Source organism: Pteropus vampyrus, unplaced genomic scaffold, assembly GCF_000151845.1.
Source record: "Pteropus vampyrus isolate Shadow unplaced genomic scaffold, Pvam_2.0 Scaffold125, whole genome shotgun sequence".
NCBI lineage: Eukaryota > Metazoa > Chordata > Mammalia > Chiroptera > Pteropodidae > Pteropus > Pteropus vampyrus.
Window position 1 is genome coordinate 917,311 of NW_011888906.1, and position 3,255 is coordinate 920,565.

Genomic DNA, 3,255 nt, shown 5'->3' on the forward strand with positions numbered 1-3,255 from the left:
TATACCTATCATCTGAGGGTTTCTACCATTCCACTTTTGTACTCCTTTTGGTCTCCTGAATTATATAGCCTCTTCTGTAAATTCCTCCCACTCGCTGCCACATTCTTGTCATCCACTAGAAGCCCTGTTCTCATTCACCTCTTATCTCTGCACAGGCTTTCCTTCTGCTTGCATGTTTCTCCTTCCTCTCTCCAACCTTCCCTTACCTGTTCATGCCTATCTAATTCCTACTCATCCCTCAGGGCTTGGCTCCAGGATGCCTTTCCTGAATCCCCTTTTTGCCCATTTTTCATCCCCTTAGCCACTAATAGACCGCTCTATATTTGCTCCTTACTCCAATTCCACCCCCAATTACACATATTATACTGAGTTGCAGTCATTTGTTTATCTATGAGTACACTGTGTCTGTTTTGTTCACTGCTATATCTCTAGCAGCTAGATCAGTGTTTAGAATGCAGTAGGGCTTCAATAAATATTTCTTGAATAAATGTACAAATGAGCGAATGTAGTTCTTCAAATACACCATAGTCTTTCCTTTCTCACGCACATGCTGTTCTACCTACCTGGAATACTCTTCTCTCTACTTCTCACATGGGTTGCTCTTTCATGTCCTTGATGCCTCCTTTAGGTTTAAATAGCACTGTCTCAGACAAGTGTTCTCTGGCAGACATGATTGAAAGTAGGTTCTCATCTCTAATTTTTTGTCTCAGCCCCTTGTTTGATTCTTTCATGACGTTTCACTACAACTTATAATTACTTTATTTTACTTTCATTGTCTGTTAATTTAGTTTGGTCCTTTTCAGAACTATAATGTAAATTCCGTGAGGGCAGGGACCATGTCAGTCTTGTTCATTTTTGTGTGCCTAGCAAATGGTATTTAATAAATGTTTGTAGACTACATGAAAGGTAGTTATTCTGTAGCTCAATCCAGGTTCCACCCACACCTACCTTTGCCGTCTCAGAATCCTTCTACCTCTTAGACTCTGTGCAAGTTAGCAGGATTCTTTGTCTCTGGACCAAGTCTAGTCTCCTGTATGTCTAGAATAATGTTCTTACTTCATTTTGCCAACCATATTCCAAGGTCTTAAAGTCAGGGACCAAATTTATTGTCAAAGTCTAGTCAAGGTCTGGTCACCCAGCCATTTGACTTGAAAAGAGATACCCACCCCTCGCCCCTTTCTTTATCCTTTTCCCTTTTCACCTGTAAGTTCAAGGCTACTTGGGCCTTTTTTAATATCCTCTAAGTTGCTCAGCTGCAAATCCACACTTCCTGAATCACTGTCAGAAGCACAAGGGATCACTACTTCTTCCCGACTACAGATTCTAGGAATAAAGAGGGGATTAGAAAAATTAGTTTTTCAGGGCTGCTTCTGTCTCATCATCACTCAGGTAAAAGCTTAAATTTCACCTTCTCAGAGGCATATTGATCACCAATCTAGGTTAAGTAGCCTCTCCCCACCCCAGTCCCATAGTATTTAGTCATCTACAATTATCAAGTCCATTTGTGTTTGTTTATTGATTGTCTCCTATTAGACTATAAACTCCAAGAGGAGAGAAATCTTGTCTACATGGTTGTAGGTGTATCCCCAGCATTTAGCATATTGTCAGCCTCATGGGGAGTGAATGGATAGGTAAGAAATACTATGCCGCTGTTAAAAAGAGACTGAGATAGAACACCCCCCGCACTCTTTCTTTTTCTAAAGCACACAACACCTAATATATCATTCATTCATTTATGACATTGTTTATTGGATAATAGTTTTCATACAGTAGAGGAATATTTCCTCAAGTTTTTGTGCTATTCATAATATAAAGTCTATAGACATAACACATTTTAAAGTTTAACCTCTATTAACATCTTATCCACCATTAGGCTCAGACAATAACAAAGCAATAAACTGTTAACCTAAAAATAAAAACGTCTTTCAAAGGGAGAGGCAAACGTTTATTTGAGATCAGTAAGAATAGCTATTTGGGAATCATTATTCAGGTAGAAGACCAAATAATGTTCTGATTAGGAGACAAAGGCAATGGGTCTTTATGAAAAAGGGAAGGGGAACAGTTACATTGATACACGGGGGGAATTTCTAGTGATGAAGATAACATAACATAATATAGTGGTGTTAATTCTAAACAATGTTTTTAATTTTCAGTTTGGTGTTCATCAGTCTATTAGTCATCAATACTGCTTTCTTGTTATCTTTGCAAACAGTTCTTTGGGAAACTTGGTTGCTTAGTCTAGTCTAAAGGTTCTTTTGCCCTGTTTTAACATTCCAAGGTTTGAGACATAAGATGTGCAAGGTAGTTCCTCTGGCATGGCATCTCCAGCTCCATTTAAAAAATGGTTTCGTTTCTATTATTGTTTACAAAATCAAGACCTGGTTTGCAGCATTTGCTGATTCTATGGTATAAATATTCCCATTGCGGGCCAAATTGAGCTACCAATGTTACTTTGGGAAGAAATGCGTAATAGCACACTATCGTATAGTATTTTCACTATACAGATATAATAGAGATAAGCAACCACAAAAGCATAGACAATGGTAAAATGTAGTAAAATGACTAGGAAATGACGAATTTTGTTTCGCAGCACCGGGGGCTGCTCCCCAGTGAGCGATCCCTCCCTCTGCCTGTGTGTATAAAAGGTTGCTTGCTGTTGGGCAGCAAAAGTTTTTTTTTTAGCTGGCTGCCATCAGAGCCCCTCTGCCTCGTGAGTAATAAAAGGCATGTTTCGCCCACTTTGGTCCTGCTGGTGGTTTTTTCGGAACATCCAAAGCCCAGGTGCAAGCAAGTTCCAGACCTGGAGTTCCTGCCTTGCAAGTAAGCAGTAAATGAAATAGTCTAAATAGAGCGCTTAGTACACTGTCGGGCTATCCTGTTAACGCTCAATAAGTGGTGTTAGTTATTATTTAGTTCTTAATGAGTCACTTTCATTTTTGAGCCTGTTATTTCCTAATTCTGTAAACTTTAGTTAATATGCTCCTCAAAGCTTATTATGAAGAGTCGCTGAGTCCACACAAATGCTTTGCAAATCAGAAAAAACGTCAATCATAGGTCAGTTATTAACAAATAAAACAATCTTTGGAGGACATTGCTATCATTTTCTACACAACAGAAATCAACCACTTTCTACTATCGCCGGCACTTCCCCCCTGAACCCTTCCCATTCCTTTAAAATTGGCCGGGCTGAGAAGAGACAACTGAGTGACAGTGCGATCAGCCAATCAACGAGATAGGCCAATCAGAGGAAGCCCC